Source organism: Salmo trutta, unplaced genomic scaffold (genome assembly GCF_901001165.1).
Source record: "Salmo trutta unplaced genomic scaffold, fSalTru1.1, whole genome shotgun sequence".
NCBI lineage: Eukaryota > Metazoa > Chordata > Actinopteri > Salmoniformes > Salmonidae > Salmo > Salmo trutta.
This window is the reverse complement of record NW_021822554.1, coordinates 178,884-198,357: the sequence shown is the minus strand read 5'-3', so window position 1 is coordinate 198,357 and position 19,474 is coordinate 178,884. Positions and strand designations below refer to the sequence as shown.

At 45.7% G+C, this 19,474-nt stretch overlaps 1 protein-coding gene across 1 annotated transcript in view; it reads right to left on the bottom strand.

Moving 5' to 3' along the window:
* Nucleotides 1-4,457, bottom strand: part of LOC115182600 (nocturnin) — a 31,421-nt gene extending 26,964 nt beyond the window's left edge. Inside the window, exon 1 of the mRNA XM_029744131.1 lies at nt 4,058-4,457. The gene's annotated coding sequence lies outside the window, so the exon portion shown is untranslated. The remainder of the gene's footprint in view (nt 1-4,057) is intronic.
* Nucleotides 4,458-19,474: the final 15,017 nt, after the last annotated feature.

Sequence of the window (19,474 nt, the reverse complement as noted above, 5' to 3'; positions counted from 1 at the left end):
CTAGACATCTGCCAGATCAGCCTCCTACAGCGTTTCCACTGGGTGATCTAGACATCTGCCAGATCAGCCTCCTACAGCGTTTCCACTGGGTGATCTAGACATCTGCCAGATCAGCCTCCTACAGCGTTTCCACTGGGTGATCTAGACATCTGCCAGATCAGCCTCCTACAGCGTTTCCACTGGGTGATCTAGACATCTGCCAGATCAGCATCCTACAGCGTTTCCACTGGGTGATCTAGACATCTGCCAGATCAGCATCCTACAGCGTTTCCACTGGGTGATCTAGACATCTGCCAGATCAGCATCCTACAGCGTTTCCACTGGGTGATCTAGACATCTGCCAGATCAGCCCCCTACAGCGTTTCCACTGGGTGATCTAGACATCTGCCAGATCAGCCCCCTACAGCGTTTCCACTGGGTGATCTAGACATCTGCCAGATCAGCATCCTACAGCGTTTCCACTGGGTGATCTAGACATCTGCCAGATCAGCCTCCTACAGCGTTTCCACTGGGTGATCTAGACATCTGCCAGATCAGCCCCCTACAGCGTTTCCACTGGGTGATCTAGACATCTGCCAGATCAGCCCCCTACAGCGTTTCCACTGGGTGATCTAGACATCTGCCAGATCAGCCTCCTACAGCGTTTCCACTGGGTGATCTAGACATCTGCCAGATCAGCATCCTACAGCGTTTCCACTGGGTGATCTAGACATCTGCCAGATCAGCATCCTACAGCGTTTCCACTGGGTGATCTAGACATCTGCCAGATCAGCCTCCTACAGCGTTTCCACTGGGTGATCTAGACATCTGCCAGATCAGCCGCCTACAGCGTTTCCACTGGGTGATCTAGATATCTACTAGATCATGGAAGGGATTTGCTCGTGGCTAAAATGATTAAGTAAGGTAGTTAGGTCGGCCACACTATAAAGGGCAGAGCCTACAACAGTGTTGCCACTAATGGGTTCTATCTGTCTCTAGAAAACTAAATTAAAAAAATGGGCCGTTTCCCGGACACTAACAAAGCCTAGTCCCGGACTAAAAAACACTTTCAATTGAGATTCTCTAATGAGCTTGCTTTTAAATCCAAGGCCTAAACACTATCCAGGAACCCACCCCCAAGACTGTTGTCAGAGTTCTGCCATGAACAACACAGGTCTGAAAGAGTCTGGCACCAACATGCAGGCCTACACTTCTTAGGAAAGTGTAGGGCAACAAGTTTGTTGAAGGCCCAGTGCAGTCAAAAACCTGATTTTCCTGGGTTTTATATACATTTCCACAATATGAGGTTGGAATAATACTGTGAATATGATAATGCCCTTTTGGTGATAGAGCTGTTTGAAAAGACCGGTGACATTTCAGCCTGTTTAGGTGGGATTGAGTTTTAGCCTGCATGGTGACTAGAGGTCGACCGATTCTGATTTTTCAACGCCGATGCCGATTATTGGAGGACCCAAAAAGCCGATACCGATTAATCGGGCGATTTTTTTTTATTTATTTATTTGTAATAATGACAATTACAACAATACTGAATGAACACTTATTTTAACTTATTATGATACATCAATACAATCAATTTAGCCTCAAATAAATAATTTAGCCTCAAATAAATAATGAAACATGTTCAATTTGGTTTAAATAATGCAAAAACAAAGTGTTGGAGAAGAAAGTAAAAGTGCAATATGTGCCATGTAAAAAAGCTAACGTTTAAGTTCCTTGCTCAGAACATGAGAACATATGAAAGCTGGTGGTTCCTTTTAACATGAGTCTTTAATATTCCCAGGTAAAATGTTTTAGGTTGTAGTTATTATAGGAATTATAGGACTATTTCTCTCTATACGATTTGTATTTCATATACCTTTGACTATTGGATGTTCTTATAGGCACTTTAGTATTGCCAGTGTAATAGTATAGCTTCCGTCCCTCTCCTCGCTCCTACCTGGGCTCGAACCAGGAACACATCGACAACAGCCACCCTCGAAGCAGCGTTACCCATGTAGAGCAAGGGGAACAACTACTCCAAGTCTCAGAGCGAGTGACGTTTGAAACGCTATTAGCGCGCACCCGGCTAACTAGCCATTTCACATCGGTTACACCAGCCTAATCTTGGGAGTTGACAGGCTTGAAGTCAAAAACGGCACAATGCATTGCGAAGGGCTGCTGGCAAAACGCACGAAAGTGCTATTTTGAATGAATGCTTACGAGCCTGCTGCTGCCTACCATCGCTCAGTCAGACTGCTCTATCAAATCATAGACTTAATTATAACATAATAACACATAGAAATACGAGCCTTAGGTCATTAATATGGTCGAATCCGGAAACTATCATCTCGAAAACAAAACGTTATTCCTGTTACATTGCACAACCTTCAATGTTATGTCATAATTACGTAAAATTCTGGCAAATTAGTTTGCAACGAGCCAGGCGGCCCAAACTGTTGCATATACCCTGACTGAGTGCAATGAACGCAAAATGACAATTTCACCTGGTTAATATTGCCTGCTAACCTGGATTTCTTTTAGCTAAATATGCAGGTTTAAAAATATATACTTCTGTGTATTGATTTTAAGAAAGGCATAGATGTTTATGGTTAGGTACAGTCGTGCAACGATTGTGCTTTTTTCGCAAATGCGCTTTTGTTAAATCATCCCCCGTTTTGCGAAGTCGGCTGTCTTTGTTAGGAAGAAAGTCTTCACAGTTCGCAACGAGCCAGGCGGCCCAAAATGCTGCATATACCCTGACTCTGTTTGCAAGAGAAGTGACACATTTTCCCTAGTTAAAAGAAATTCATGTTAGAAGGCAATATTAACTAAATATGCAGGTTTAAAAATATATACTTGTGTATTGATTTTAAGAAAGGCATTGATGTTTATGGTTAGGTACACATTGGTGCAACGACAGTGCTTTTTTCACGAATGCGCTTGTTAAATCATCACCCGTTTGTCGAAGTAGGCTGTGATTCAATGATAAATTAACAGGCACCACATCGATTATATGCAACGCAGGACAAGTTAGATAAACTAGTAATATCATCAACCATGTGTAGTTAATTAGTGATTATGTTAAGATTGATAGTTTTTTCTAAGTTTAATGCTAGCTAGCAACTTACCTTGGCTCCTTGCGTAACAGGAAGTCAGCCAGCCACGCAGTCTCCTCGTGCAGTGCAATGTAATCGGCCATAATCGGTGTCCAAAAATGCCGACTATGAAAACTTGAAATCGGCCCTAATTAAATCGGCCATTCCAATTAATCAGTTGCTCAAGTTCATTTTTTTTGTCTTATTTCTTGTTTGCTTCAAAAAAAATATTGTGCATCTTCAAAGTGGTAGGCATGTTGTGTAAATTAAAATGATAAAACCCCCCCAAACAAATCTATTTTAATTTCAGGTTATAAGGCAACAAAATAGGAAAAATGCCAAGGGGGTAAATACTTTGACAAGCCAATGTACATCAAACATTACATAATCTTACCCACAATCCCCAGAGAGAGAGCAAGAATAAAACAGTTTGCTTGAGAGTAGGGTATTATTATATAACTATTCCAGAGCGCATGAAAAAAGATAGAGATAATGAAAGAGTTGAGCAACGGACCAACAGTAGAAGAGGTTAAACTTCAAAAACATGGTTAGAATCCTGGTAGCCAGGCTACTGTTGAAACGTTCTTTAAAACATGGTTAGAATCCTGGTAGCCAGGCTACTGTTGAAACGTTCTTTAAAACATGGTTAGAATCCTGGTAGCCAGGCTACTGTTGAAACGTTCTTTAAAACATGGTTAGAATCCTGGTGGACAGGCTACTGTTGAAACGTTCTTTAAAACATGGTTAGAATCCTGGTAGCCAGGCTACTGTTGAAACGTTCTTTAAAACATGGTTAGAATCCTGGTAGCCAGGCTACTGTTGAAACGTTTTTTAAAACATGGTTAGAATCCTGGTAGCCAGGCTACTGTTGAAACGTTCTTTAAAACATGGTTAGAATCCTGGTAGCCAGGCTACTGTTGAAACGTTCTTTAAAACATGGTTAGAATCCTGGTAGCCAGGCTACTGTTGAAACGTTATCTTACCAGACTGGAGCTATCGTTGCAGCTGTATCCTCAGCAGATTCACTGTGTGTGCGCGTTTCTTACTCCTGCCGTGCTGTGTGTGTCCAGTATGTGTGTGTAACCGTGTGCTGTGTGTGTGTGGAGAAGCGTGGTAGCGCTGTGCTTTTCAACAGCTGCACTACAAGGTCATTGGAATGAGTCAGTGTGAAAACATGGGTTCTACTGCCACCTACTGGTGAACTGGAGAAACAGCAGCTATGTAAATGACGTTCAGGCATGTTGGCGCAGGGCCAGAGCAAAAGCCTCCACACGCAAAGGCGAGGTAGACAACCAGGGGTAGCCTTTTCTAATCGGAGGCTGTGCTGGATGGATGTCTGCTTTTTCTCCAGCCCTTCTCGAACATACCCGACTCAAATCTATGAATCAAGCTCCTGGTGTTAGAGTAGGGCTGGAGCAAAAGCCTGCAGTTGCTGTCTGAAAGGAGGAGGAGAGCCTTTGAAGTAATGCCAGCGCTTTGGTGGTTAATTAAATAATTGGAATGACTTTTGGAATTTGTGGAACAAACATGCACATTCCCAACGTGCATAAATGGAGGCATTTATGTATATGTGTGTGTATGTGTGTGCAACGCCAGGGTTGTGGGTTCGGTTCCCACGGGGGGCCAGAAGAAGAAAAAAAAAATGCATGAAATGTATGCATTCACTACTGTAAGTCGCTCTGGATAAGAGCGTCTGCTAAATGACTAAAATGTAAATGTTTAAACGAGATTACCCCTGATACAATACCCCTGACATGAATCATAACATTGTTGCATTTTCTAATGATGCTTTTAGAGCAGTGTCAGCCCAAAGAAATGTTACCAGTTTGGCTTATCTCAACAACAGCGCAATTAACTATATTGTAGTGACTTGAACCCAACACTTAGCGACCTCGTCAAAAGGTTTGGACCTGTTTGCGTAACGGTTTTGATTTGACCTGGTTTCGAGTCCCAGTCGGGGCCACCCCCCGAATTTGCTACAATATCTAAATTATACCTTTACAAGATGCCCATCTTGAAATCAGTAAGAGAACATTTCAAACTTTAGCATTAGTCTTGGATAGTTAAGAGTAGATACACATGTTATCTGACTCGTTGAGTGATTGTGCTGTAAAATTGTTACAAAACCAACTCACCGGTTACGGAACCTGCGGAGCATTGCTGCCATGTTTGGATCGCATGTTTCTTCCGTTTATTGTTAAGATTGCCGATGTGTGTCACCGAATAATAAGGAGAACCGGCCCGTGAATTGAGCAACCCCGGGTTCATCACCAGCATGCGGTGGGTGGACGCACAGAAAGCCGGTAACTCTTTAGGCAGCGTCAGTAGACTCCTTGACAGCCGTGACGCCGCAGGACTTTGACGATACATGGCGATTGCTGCGTTTGCCGGTGGTGGTTCCATCTCTTTTTCACCGGGGCTCTGCCCACCTGTGGGGTAATTACCGTTTATCTCCCTGTGTGCGTGCATGTCGCGGATCGGATTACCGGTTAAAAGGTATTCAAAAACGATGTTAAAGTCTCTTTAGTCGTCTTGAGCCTTGTGAGATTGGGCAAAAAACGAAACCTAAATTCTCCAGCTTCAGAAAAATGACACTTCCCGTCACTCTTTCGTAACTAGGGACTCCGCTTCTCCTTTCGTAATAACAAGGCCTGCCAAGCGGGTTGGCAGCGTGTCACTTAGTACAGAGGTTTTGGAACCACTTCAGATTCTGAAAGAAAAACTATTCTGAAAGCAACGTTACTCTCTTTACACTGGCAACCGTATAAAACGCATATCGTGGTACTTGGGCAAATTCAAGGCATACAATTACATTTTAAATCCCTAAAAATAAATACTGCATGGGGTCTTAGTTTAATTTGCTTCCTCGATCACACCGACAGTGTATTGCATTTTGGTACAACATAAGTACCTTCATGTCCAATGGAACGTTGCGTTTGCCTTGCAGTGCGTTCTTTGTGGCGTTACGGTGACGTATGCGTCAAACTGTATGCGTCAAACTGTATGCGTGGACGGCTTGACAGAAATGGTAGCAGAAGGTGAGTGTTGAACTTTTGTTGCGCACATATCTAGATGATGCTTCGTACTATTTTTCGCTAAAACCCTCTGTGTGATCAAGGCGTTAGTCCTATATTGCAGGGTTTCTGAACTCGGTCCTAGGGCCCCCTCCTGGGTGCACGTTTTGGGGGTTTTCCTAGCACTACACAGCTGATTCAAATAACCAATTCATCATCAAGCTTTGATCATTTGAATCAGCTGTGTAGTGCTGGGGCTAAAAACTAAATGTGCACCCAGGGGGGAAACACCCTGCTCAATTAGATACACAGCCTCCTCTACCTCTGGTTTACTACCTCTAGCTGTATGTCCCACCACCCCTGTACTCCAACACAGCCTCCTCTACCTCTGGTTTACTACCTCTAGCTGTATGTCCCACCACCCCTGTACTCCAACACAGCCTCCTCTACCTCTGGTTTACTACCTCTAGCTGTATGTCCCACCACCCCTGTACTCCAACACAGCCTCCTCTACCTCTGGTTTACTACCTCTAGCTGTATGTCCCACCACCCCTGTACTCCAACACAGCCTCCTCTCCCTCTGGTTTACTACCTCTAGCTGTATGTCCCACCACCCCTGTACTCCAACACAGCCTCCTCTACCTCTGGTTTACTACCTCTAGCTGTATGTCCCACCACCCCTGTACTCCAACACAGCATCCTCTCCCTCTGGTTTACTACCTCTAGCTGTATGTCCCACCACCCCTGTACTCCAACACAGCCTCCTCTCCCTCTGGTTTACTACCTCTAGCTGTATGTCCCACCACCCCTGTACTCCAACACAGCCTCCTCTCCCTCTGGTTTACTACCTCTAGCTGTATGTCCCACCACCCCTGTACTCCAACACAGCCTCCTCTACCTCTGGTTTACTACCTCTAGCTGTATGTCCCACCACCCCTGTACTCCAACACAGCCTCCTCTCCCTCTGGTTTACTACCTCTAGCTGTATGTCCCACCACCCCTGTACTCCAACACAGCCTCCTCTACCTCTGGTTTACTACCTCTAGCTGTATGTCCCACCACCCCTGTACTCCAACACAGCCTCCTCTACCTCTGGTTTACTACCTCTAGCTGTATGTCCCACCACCCCTGTACTCCAACACAGCCTCCTCTACCTCTGGTTTACTACCTCTAGCTGTATGTCCCACCAACAGAGCCTCCTCTACCTCTGGTTTACTACCTCTAGCTGTATGTCCCACCAACACAGCCTCCTCTCCCTCTGGTTTACTACCTCTAGCTGTATGTCCCACCACCCTTGTGTTTCATAAAGCACCTAGCATCCCAAATGGCACAAATGCTCCCTTTATAGCACAGGAGGTTGGTGGCATCTTAGTTGGGGAGGACGGGCTTGTGGTGATGGTATAAAACACATGGTTTCTATGTGTTTGATTCCATTCCATTCTCTCTCAGACACTATTATGAACCGTCCTCCCCTCAGCAGCCTCCACTGACGTAGTACTTTACTTCTGACCAGAGTATTAGGCAATAGGGTGGCATTTGGGACATCCTATGATCCACAAGTAAACACACAGATCAATTTTCCGGGTCAGGATCCAGTATTAAGCCATGACCTGAGGGAAATCAGACAGGACTGATGGGTCAGGATCCAGTATTAAGCCATGACCCAAGGGTGACCTGTGTATCCTCTACAGACTACTGCATGTTGACCTGTGTATCCTCTACAGACTACTGCATGTTGACCTGTGTATCCTCTACAGACTACTGCATGTTGACCTGTGTATCCTCTACAGACTACTGCATGTTGACCTGTGTATCCTCTACAGACTACTGCATGTTGACCTGTGTATCCTCTAGACAGACTACTGCATGTTGACCTGTGTATCCTCTAGACAGACTACTGCATGTTGACCTGTGTATCCTCTACAGACTACTGCATGTTGACCTGTGTATCCTCTACAGACTACTGCATGTTGACCTGTGTATCCTCTAGACAGACTACTGCATGTTGACCTGTGTATCCTCTACAGACTACTGCATGTTGACCTGTGTATCCTCTACAGACTACTGCATGTTGACCTGTGTATCCTCTACAGACTACTGCATGTTGACCTGTGTATCCTCTACAGACTACTGCATGTTGACCTGTGTATCCTCCAGACAGACTACTGCCTGTTGACCTGTGTATCCTCCAGACAGACTACTGCATGTTGACCTGTGTATCCTCTACAGACTACTGCATGTTGACCTGTGTATCCTCTAGACAGACTACTGCATGTTGACCTGTGTATCCTCTACAGACTACTGCATGTTGACCTGTGTATCCTCTACAGACTATTGCGTGTTGACCTGTGTATCCTCTACAGACTACTGCATGTTGACCTGTGTATCCTCTAGACAGACTACTGCATGTTGACCTGTGTATCCTCTACAGACTACTGCATGTTGACCTGTGTATCCTCTAGACAGACTACTGCATGTTGACCTGTGTATCCTCTACAGACTACTGCATGTTGACCTGTGTATCCACTACAGACTACTGCATGTTGACCTGTGTATCCTCTAGACAGACTACTGCATGTTGACCTGTGTATCCTCTACAGACTACCGCATGTTGACCTGTGTATCCTCTACAGACTACTGCATGTTGACCTGTGAATCCTCTAGACAGACTACCGCATGTTGACCTGTGTATCCTCTACAGACTACTGCATGTTGACCTGTGAATCCTCTAGACAGACTACTGCATGTTGACCTGTGTATCCTCTACAGACTACTGCATGTTGACCTGTGTATCCTCCAGACAGACTACTGCATGTTGACCTGTGTATCCTCTACAGACTACTGCATGTTGACCTGTGTATCCTCTACAGACTACTGTATGTTGACCTGTGTATCCTCTACAGACTACTGCATGTTGACCTGTGTATCCTCTACAGACTACTGCATGTTGACCTGTGTATCCTCCAGACAGACTACTGCATGTTGACCTGTGTATCCTCCAGACAGACTACTGCATGTTGACCTGTGTATCCTCTACAGACTACTGCATGTTGACCTGTGTATCCTCCAGACAGCCTACTGCATGTTAACCTGTGTATCCTCTAGACAGACTACTGCATGTTGACCTGTGTATCCTCTAGACAGACTACTGCATGTTGACCTGTGTATCCTCTAGACAGACTACTGCATGTTGACCTGTGTATCCTCTACAGACTACTGCATGTTGACCTGTGTATCTTCTACAGACTACTGCATGTTGACCTGTGTATCCTCTACAGACTACTGCATGTTGACCTGTGAATCCTCTAGACAGACTACTGCATGTTGACCTGTGTATCCTCTACAGACTACTGCATGTTGACCTGTGAATCCTCTAGACAGACTACTGCATGTTGACCTGTGTATCCTCTACAGACTACTGCATGTTGACCTGTGTATCCTCTACAGACTATTGCGTGTTGACCTGTGTATCCTCTACAGACTACTGCATGTTGACCTGTGAATCCTCTAGACAGACTACTGCATGTTGACCTGTGTATCCTCTACAGACTACTGCATGTTGACCTGTGAATCCTCTAGACAGACTACTGCATGTTGACCTGTGTATCCTCTACTGACTACTGCATGTTGACCTGTGTATCCTCTACAGACTATTGCGTGTTGACCTGTGTATCCTCTACAGACTACTGCATGTTGACCTGTGTATCCTCTAGACAGACTACTGCATGTTGACCTGTGTATCCTCTACAGACTACTGCATGTTGACCTGTGTATCCTCTAGACAGACTACTGCATGTTGACCTGTGTATCCTCTACAGACTACTGCATGTTGACCTGTGTATCCACTACAGACTACTGCATGTTGACCTGTGTATCCTCTAGACAGACTACTGCATGTTGACCTGTGTATCCTCTACAGACTACCGCATGTTGACCTGTGTATCCTCTACAGACTACTGCATGTTGACCTGTGAATCCTCTAGACAGACTACCGCATGTTGACCTGTGTATCCTCTACAGACTACTGCATGTTGACCTGTGTATCCTCTACAGACTACTGCATGTTGACCTGTGAATCCTCTAGACAGACTACTGCATGTTGACCTGTGTATCCTCTACAGACTACTGCATGTTGACCTGTGAATCCTCTAGACAGACTACTGCATGTTGACCTGTGTATCCTCTACAGACTACTGCATGTTGACCTGTGTATCCTCTACAGACTATTGCGTGTTGACCTGTGTATCCTCTACAGACTACTGCATGTTGACCTGTGAATCCTCTAGACAGACTACTGCATGTTGACCTGTGTATCCTCTACAGACTACTGCATGTTGACCTGTGAATCCTCTAGACAGACTACTGCATGTTGACCTGTGTATCCTCTACTGACTACTGCATGTTGACCTGTGTATCCTCTACAGACTATTGCGTGTTGACCTGTGTATCCTCTACAGACTACTGCATGTTGACCTGTGTATCCTCTAGACAGACTACTGCATGTTGACCTGTGTATCCTCTACAGACTACTGCATGTTGACCTGTGTATCCTCTAGACAGACTACTGCATGTTGACCTGTGTATCCTCTACAGACTACTGCATGTTGACCTGTGTATCCTCTACAGACTACTGCATGTTGACCTGTGTATCCTCTAGACAGACTACTGCATGTTGACCTGTGTATCCTCTACAGACTACCGCATGTTGACCTGTGTATCCTCTACAGACTACTGCATGTTGACCTGTGAATCCTCTAGACAGACTACCGCATGTTGACCTGTGTATCCTCTACAGACTACTGCATGTTGACCTGTGAATCCTCTAGACAGACTACTGCATGTTGACCTGTGTATCCTCTACAGACTATTGCGTGTTGACCTGTGTATCCTCTACAGACTACTGCATGTTGACCTGTGTATCCTCCAGACAGACTACTGCATGTTGACCTGTGTATCCTCTACAGACTACTGCATGTTGACCTGTGTATCCTCTACAGACTACTGTATGTTGACCTGTGTATCCTCTACAGACTACTGCATGTTGACCTGTGTATCCTCTACAGACTACTGCATGTTGACCTGTGTATCCTCTAGACAGACTACTGCATGTTGACCTGTGTATCCTCTACAGACTACTGCATGTTGACCTGTGTATCCACTACAGACTACTGCATGTTGACCTGTGTATCCTCTAGACAGACTACTGCATGTTGACCTGTGTATCCTCTACAGACTACCGCATGTTGACCTGTGTATCCTCTACAGACTACTGCATGTTGACCTGTGAATCCTCTAGACAGACTACCGCATGTTGACCTGTGTATCCTCTACAGACTACTGCATGTTGACCTGTGAATCCTCTAGACAGACTACTGCATGTTGACCTGTGTATCCTCTACAGACTACTGCATGTTGACCTGTGAATCCTCTAGACAGACTACTGCATGTTGACCTGTGTATCCTCTACTGACTACTGCATGTTGACCTGTGTATCCTCTACAGACTATTGCGTGTTGACCTGTGTATCCTCTACAGACTACTGCATGTTGACCTGTGTATCCTCTAGACAGACTACTGCATGTTGACCTGTGTATCCTCTACAGACTACTGCATGTTGACCTGTGTATCCTCTAGACAGACTACTGCATGTTGACCTGTGTATCCTCTACAGACTACTGCATGTTGACCTGTGTATCCACTACAGACTACTGCATGTTGACCTGTGTATCCTCTAGACAGACTACTGCATGTTGACCTGTGTATCCTCTACAGACTACCGCATGTTGACCTGTGTATCCTCTACAGACTACTGCATGTTGACCTGTGAATCCTCTAGACAGACTACCGCATGTTGACCTGTGTATCCTCTACAGACTACTGCATGTTGACCTGTGAATCCTCTAGACAGACTACTGCATGTTGACCTGTGTATCCTCTACAGACTATTGCGTGTTGACCTGTGTATCCTCTACAGACTACTGCATGTTGACCTGTGTATCCTCCAGACAGACTACTGCATGTTGACCTGTGTATCCTCTACAGACTACTGCATGTTGACCTGTGTATCCTCTACAGACTACTGTATGTTGACCTGTGTATCCTCTACAGACTACTGCATGTTGACCTGTGTATCCTCTACAGACTACTGCATGTTGACCTGTGTATCCTCCAGACAGACTACTGCATGTTGACCTGTGTATCCTCTACAGACTACTGCATGTTGACCTGTGTATCCTCCAGACAGCCTACTGCATGTTAACCTGTGTATCCTCTAGACAGACTACTGCATGTTGACCTGTGTATCCTCTAGACAGACTACTGCATGTTGACCTGTGTATCCTCTAGACAGACTACTGCATGTTGACCTGTGTATCCTCTACAGACTACTGCATGTTGACCTGTGTATCTTCTACAGACTACTGCATGTTGACCTGTGTATCCTCTACAGACTACTGCATGTTGACCTGTGAATCCTCTAGACAGACTACTGCATGTTGACCTGTGTATCCTCTACTGACTACTGCATGTTGACCTGTGTATCCTCTACAGACTATTGCGTGTTGACCTGTGTATCCTCTACAGACTACTGCATGTTGACCTGTGTATCCTCTACAGACTATTGCGTGTTGACCTGTGTATCCTCTACAGACTACTGCATGTTGACCTGTGTATCCTCTAGACAGACTACTGCATGTTGACCTGTGTATCCTCTACAGACTACTGCATGTTGATCTGTGTATCCTCTACAGACTAGTGCATGTTGACCTGTGTATCCTCTACAGACTACTGCATGTTGACCTATGTATCCTCTACAGACTACTGCATGTTGACCTGTGTATCCTCTACAGACTACTGCATGTTGACCTGTGTATCCTCTAGACAGACTACTGCATGTTGACCTGTGTATCCTCTACAGACTACCACATGTTGACCTGTGTATCCTCTACAGACTACTGCATGTTGACCTGTGAATCCTCTAGACAGACTACTGCATGTTGACCTGTGTATCCTCTACAGACTACTGCATGTTGACCTGTGAATCCTCTAGACAGACTACTGCATGTTGACCTGTGAATCCTCTACTGACTACTGCATGTTGACCTGTGTATCCTCTACAGACTATTGCGTGTTGACCTGTGTATCCTCTACAGACTACTGCATGTTGACCTGTGTATCCTCTAGACAGACTACTGCATGTTGACCTGTGTATCCTCTACAGACTACTGCATGTTGATCTGTGTATCCTCTACAGACTAGTGCATGTTGACCTGTGTATCCTCTACAGACTACTGCATGTTGACCTGTGTATCCTCTACAGACTACTGCATGTTGACCTGTGTATCCTCCAGACAGACTACTGCATGTTGACCTGTGTATCCTCTACAGACTACTGCATGTTGACCTGTGTATCCTCCAGACAGCCTACTGCATGTTAACCTGTGTATCCTCTAGACAGACTACTGCATGTTGACCTGTGTATCCTCTAGACAGACTACTGCATGTTGACCTGTGTATCCTCTAGACAGACTACTGCATGTTGACCTGTGTATCCTCTACAGACTACTGCATTTTGACCTGTGTATCTTCTACAGACTACTGCATGTTGACCTGTGTATCTTCTACAGACTACTGCATGTTGACCTGTGTATCCTCTACAGACTACTGCATGTTGACCTGTGTATCCTCCAGACAGACTACTGCATGTTGACCTGTGTATCCTCTACAGACTACTGCATGTTGACCTGTGTATCCTCTACAGACTACTGCATGTTGACCTGTGTATCCTCCAGACAGACTACTGCATGTTGACCTGTGTATCCTCTACAGACTACTGCATGTTGACCTGTGTATCCTCTACAGACTACTGCACGTTGACCTGTGTATCCTGTAGCCTACATGCGCATATAACTGCAGTCAGTGTTCCAACTTAGCATGTAGTGCTACCTCCCTGAACCAGCCTCTGACTGGGCTTGACCCAGGGTCCTCCATCTCCCTGAACAAGCCTCTGACTGGGCTTGACCCAGGGTCCTCCATCTTCCTGAACCAGCCTCTGACTGGGCTTGACCCAGGGTCTTCCATCTCCCCAAACCAGCCTCTGACTGGGCTTGACCCAGTGTCCTCCATCTCCCTGAACCAGCCTCTGACTGGGCTTGACCCCGGGTCCTCCATCTTCCCGAACCAGCCTCTGACTGGGCTTGACCCAGGGTCCTCCATCTCCCCGAACCAGCCTCTGACTGGGCTTGACCCAGGGTCCTCCATCTCCCTGAACCAGCCTCTGACTGGGCTTGACCCAGGGTCCTCCATCTCCCTGAACCAGCCTCTGACTGGGCTTGACCCATGGTCCTCTATCATGCTACTGTGTATCTGTGTATCAAATTCTATTCTTTGTGTGAAATATAAAATAAATTCTATAAAATAAGAGCAAAGTTATGGTGGGCAGGATATTTGGTATTTTAGACAAATCCCAAAAATACACACATTCAAGTTAGCAATTAAATAGTTTTACTGTGAAGAGGAGAGGCGGCAGAGGAGAGGAGGCGGAGGAGGAGGCGGAGGAGAGGAGAGGAGGTGGAGGAGGGGGAAGAGAGGAGGAGGAGAGGAGACGAGGAGGCAGAGGACAAGAGGGGGCAGAGGACAAGAGGGGGCAGAGGACGAGAGGAGAGGAAGAGAGGAGGCAGTGGACTAGAGGAGAGGAAGAGAGGAGAGGAGAGGAAGCGGAGGAGGAAGAGAAGAGGTGGAGGAGGAAGAGAGGAGGCGGAGGAGGAAGAGAGGAGGCGGAGGAGGGGGAAGAGAGGATGAGGAGGCAGAGGACGAGAGGAGGCAGAGGACGAGAGGAGGAAGCGGAGGAGGAAGAGAGGTGGCGGAGGAGGAAGAGAGGAGGTGGAGGAGGAAGAAAGGAGGAGGAAGAGTGGAGGCAGAGGTGGTGGAGAGGTGGAGAGGAGAGGAAGGGGAGGAGGAAGAGAGGAGGTGGAGGAGGAAGAGCGTAGGCAGAGGTGGAAGAGAGGATGCCCAAGAAACCACTACTAAAAGACACCAATAAGAAGAGATTTGCTTGGGCCAAGAAATACGAGCAATGGACATTAGACTGGTGGAAATCTGTCCTTTGGTCTGATGATTCCAAATTTGAGATTTTGGCTTCCAACCGCCGTGTCTTTGTGAGACGCAGAGTAGGTGAACGGATCTCCGCACTTGTGGTTCCCACCGTGAAGCATGGAGGAGGAGGTGTGATTGTGTGGGGGTGATTTATTTAGAATTCAAGGCACACTTAACCAGCATGGCCATCACAGCATTCTGCAGCGATACGCCATCCCATCTGGTTTGGGCTTAGTGGGACTATCATTTGTTTTTCAACAGGACAATGACCCAACACACCTCCAGGCTGTGTAAGGGCTATTTGACCAAGAAGGAGAGTGATGGAGTGCTGCATCAGATGACCTGACCTCCAAAATCACCTGACCTCAACCCAATTGAGATGGTTTGGGGTGACTTGGACTGCAGAGTGAAGGAAAAGCAGTCAACAAGTGCTCAGCATATGTGGGAACTCCTTCAAAACTGTTGAAAAAGCATTCCTCATGAATCTATTTGAGAGAATGCCAAGAGTGTGTAAAGCTGTCATCAAGGCAAAGGGTGGCTACTTTGAAATATATAAAATATATTTTGATTTGTTTAACACTTTTTTTTGGTTACTACAGTATATGATTCCATATGTGTTATTTTATGGTTTTGATGTCTTCCCTATTATTCTACAATGTAGAAAATAATAGAAATAAAGAAAAACCCTTGAATGAGTAGGTGTGTCCAAACTTTTGATTGGTACTGTATATACGTATGCACTGCACTACGAAGGATGGGATAAACCCTCTGACATACCACACTGGAGTGTGCAGTATATAGGGAATAGTGTGCCAATTGGGACACAGGCAACAGGTTGTGAACCTGTTCTGTCTAAACCAGAATGTAGCTGTTCACAACTACTTCTATCATGACACACCATCCAGTCAGCCAGTCATTCAGCCAGTCATTCAGCCAGTCAATCAACCAGTCAGGCATTCATTCAGCCAGTCAATCAACCAGTCAGGCATTCAGTCAGCCAGTCAATCAGCCAGTTGGCCAGTCAATCAACCAGTCAGCCAGTCAGTCATTCAGTCAGTGTTTTCTAGTCAACAGGTGTCTCCCAGCTCTTTCTCTCCTCTCCTCTCCCATCACTGCCACCAACTCTCATCCCTTGTCCTCTTTGTCCCTTCCCACTTTCCTTATCCATTTTCACCATTAAAACTTTGTAGAGTCTTGTCTGACCTCTCTCTCTCTCTCAAGGAACCTCATTTATTTAATGTTCTCTCTATTTCTAGTCATCCGTGATCGGTCTGCCCGCAACTCTTTTTTCTAGTTGGGTTTTCTAACTTTACCTCCATTTGTCTGCTTGAACCAAAAACAAACAAATCTAAAAGTGAAAGAAACGCATGGAGACAGAGAAGAGATTGGGAGAGAGGGAGAGAGAGAGAAATAGGGAGAGGGAGGGAGAAAGGGTGAGGTAGAGAGAGGGAGAAAGAGGAGAGAAAGCAGATCGTAGTAGAACAAGAAGAACTAATCTCCATAATCTCCAGAGCATTTCAATAATATCTTATCCTTCTGCTGTCTCTCACCTTATTGCTCGTCTACTGATAGTTAAAGGTGCAATATGCAGAAATGATTCCCTCATTTCCTGGATGCTAAAATTCTAAGATTCTAACGAATTTCACATTTATCTGACAAAACAAGCAGCCAGAGTGTAGAGATCATTGTACCAGCTAAACCACTGTGAGATATATTTTCAATAACCCCAAATATTGTGTTTTCAGCTGTTTGAAGCTGGTGTACAAAACCCAAAGGAAAACGCGCAAGAAGGAAAGTTAACAGGAGGCATAGAAATAGTGCGCATAGAAAATATCTACCACTTCTTATACTCGCTTTTCAATGAGAAGGACAGATCTATAACTCACATTTCTATGTGGGTTTGGTCGGGTCACCCCAAAAAGGTACATATTGCAGCTTTAAAGGCTCTACCTGTTTAGTAATGAAATATTATATAGCTGGCTGTCTAGACTGTATTTTTACACCTCAGGATATCCCTCTATCTCATTCTCATTTGACATTATTAATGTGTGGATAGACCATGAGATGGTTCAGAGTAGGATCAGTGTTGCCTTTTAGTTCATAATGAATAAGACTATATGGACAGATGGGATCTGATCCCAGATCAGCTCTCCTGCTCTGAGATGCTTTATTAATATGGGCCCTGGTGTCAGAATAACAATGGAATTGTATCAGTTTTATTTAACATTTTTTTCCAGACGTTTTAATGAAATAGCTTGAAGCAGCAGGTAGCCTAGTGGTTAGAGCTTGTGCCAGTAACCGAAAGGTTTCTGGATCGAATGCCCGAGCTGACAAGGTACAAATGTATCGTTCTGCACCTGAACAAGGCAGTAACCCACTGTAACCCAAGGCAGTAACCCAAGACACACACACACACACACACACACACACACACACACACACACACAGACAGACAGACAGACAGACAGACAGACAGACAGACAGACAGACAGACAGACAGACAGACAGACAGACAGACAGACACACACACAATGTAAAGGCAACATGCAACAATTTCCAAGATTTTACTGAGTTACAGTTCATATAAGGAAATCAGTCACTTGAAATAAATTCATTAGGCCCTAATACATGGATTTCCTGAACTGTAACTCAGTAACATGTTGGAAATTATTGCATGTTGAAGGTAAGAGTGTGGATCAGCAAACCAGTCCGTATCTGGTGTGACCACCATTTTCCTCATGCAGCGTGACACATCTCCTTCACATAGAGTTGATCAGGCTGTTGATTGTGGCCTGTGGAATGTTGTCCCACTCCTCTTCAATAGCTGTGTGAAGTTGCTGGATATTGGCGGGAACTAGAACACACTGTCGTACACGTCAATCCAGAGCATCCCAAACATGCTCAATGGGTGGCATGTCTTGTAAGTATGCAGGCCATGGAAGAACTTGGACATTTTCAGCTTCCAGGAATTGTGCACAGATCCTTACGACATGGGGCCGTGCATTGGGGTGGCAGGTAGCCTAGTGGTTAGAGAGGCAGGTAGCCTAGTGGTTAGAGAGGCAGGTAGCCTAGTGGTTAGAGAGGCGGGTAGCCTAGTGGTTAGAGAGGCAGGTAGCCTAGTGGTTAGAGAGGCAGGTAGCCTAGTGGTTAGAGCGTTGGGCCAGTAACCGAAAGGTTGCAAGATTGAATCCCCGAGCTGACAAGGTAAAAATCTGTCATTCTGCCCCTGAATAAGACAGTAAACCCACTGTTCCTAGGCTGTCATTGTAAATAAGAATTTGTTCTGAACTGACTTGCCTAGTTAAATAAAGGTTAAATGATGAATGGCACGACAACGGGCCTCAGGATGCTGTCATGGTGTCTCTGTGCATTCAAAGTGCCGTTGATAAATTGTGTTTGTTGTCTGTAGTTTATGCCTGCCCATACCATAACCCCACTTCCACCACAGGGCACTGTGTTCACATCAGCAAACTGCTCAGCCATACATCTGCCATCTGCCCGGTACAGTTGAAACCGAGATGAATCCGTGAAGAGCGGTCTTCTCCAGCGAGCCAGTGGCCATCAGGGCATCTGTCCACTGAAGTCAGTAATGATGCTGTTAAGACCCTGGATGCTACAGCTTTAGTTTTTTTCCATTTCTGTTTTGAGGCTGGACTTTCCCACATGTAGCTCGTTAGCACGTTGGGCACACTGATTTAACCAGTTGTTGTTGCTAGTCAACTCTCAGTGGACCCCCCCCCTCCTAAAACCCACCTGTTTCATTTGGGTTGTTGGTCAGTGACTCTGTTAGTTCCCTTTTCTGTTTGAGCAACAATGTTTGGTTTTCATGTTGGGGAACGTAACAAGGATGACGAGCACGCAGATGAGCTTCCCCGAGATGGACTCTGACAGTTTGTGCAGAAATTCTTTGGTTGTGCAAAGCCACAGTCTGATCAGCTGTTTGGGTGGCTGGTCTCATCAGCTGTTTGGGTGGCTGGTCTCACCAGCGGTTTGGGTGGCTGGTCTCATCAGCTGTTTGGGTGGCTGGTCTCATCAGCTGTTTGGGTGGCTGGTCTCATCAGCTGTTTGGGTGGCTGGTCTCATCAGCTGTTTGGGTGGCTGGTCTCATCAGCGGTTTGGGTGGCTGGTCTCATCAGCTGTTTGGGTGGCTGGTCTCACCAGCGGTTTGGGTGGCTGGTCTCATCAGCTGTTTGGGTGGCTGGTCTCATCAGCTGTTTGGGTGGCTGGTCTCATCAGCTGTTTGGGTGGCTGGTCTCACCAGCGGTTTGGGTGGCTGGTCTCATCAGCTGTTTG